The following is a 980-nucleotide window of genomic DNA, read 5'->3' on the forward strand; positions in this document are numbered from 1 at the left end:
AAAGAAAAGATGTAGTTAAGTGGTAGATTCTCAACAGGGTTTTGACAGAGTTTGAAGAGCCACACTGCTGATGTCACATTTGACATGACAGTAAGAATCGGGCTGTCAACGATACACTCTCCTGTAACTGCTGGTGGACTTGAACCCTTCAAGAGTCTTGTTAGAATGAGGAAATCTTGGGGATCCACTACAGTTTCTGATTGTGATATCATATTCCTTGTGTAACAGCTCATGGTGTCTAGTGTTGGCTCTGGACACTGTGCAGAGCAGAAGATTGAGATCTTGTGAAATGTCAGCGTGGATGAGAAACGATCTTCCTCATCCAAATAAACATGCATTAGGTAGGTGGAGCACATGTATTAGATAGGCAAGTTCATGTGAATTTTTCTATATAAAAGATATAACTTTCTACACCTTGGTGTGCTTGATTTGTGGAAACCTTGTGCTGGTTTAAAGGTAAACCGGCAGGGGAAATGCATTCAACTCAAAAGAGATTATAAGAATAACAATTTAATAAAAATAATACAATTATACAGATGAACAATTGGTTTTAGTCCACAAAAACCCAGATGTATAACCCAGCACCCTGGGGCATGTTGTTCATTGGCTCCTGTGCTGAGCCCCACATGGTCCCCTGAGTCCAAAAGTAAAAGTAGAGGAAAAAACCTATTGGTGCGAGTGATGGTCGAAGTCCTGTGGAGAGTAGTGGTCTCAGTCTGGTTGAGAGTAGTAGTCGCAGTCCGGTTGAGGTTCTGGTCCTCCTCTGGATCCCACAAATGGTACCAGAAGTCCCAAGACCCCAAGATTGTATACCCTCAGGTTCAGGCAGGAATGGCCAATACCTCCCCCATGCCAGGGAGTTCCACAATGGGTGATTGTGAGTCACGGGTGTGAGAACAGGGACAGACTCCTCTCACAGGCGTCCTAACACCCGGCTTATAGCCTGAGGGGTCGGGTGTGCTCTGGGCGGCTGCTGCAAA

The sequence above is a fragment of the Corapipo altera genome, unplaced genomic scaffold (assembly GCF_003945725.1).
Source record: "Corapipo altera isolate COAL_440 unplaced genomic scaffold, ASM394572v1 262, whole genome shotgun sequence".
Classification (NCBI taxonomy): domain Eukaryota; kingdom Metazoa; phylum Chordata; class Aves; order Passeriformes; family Pipridae; genus Corapipo; species Corapipo altera.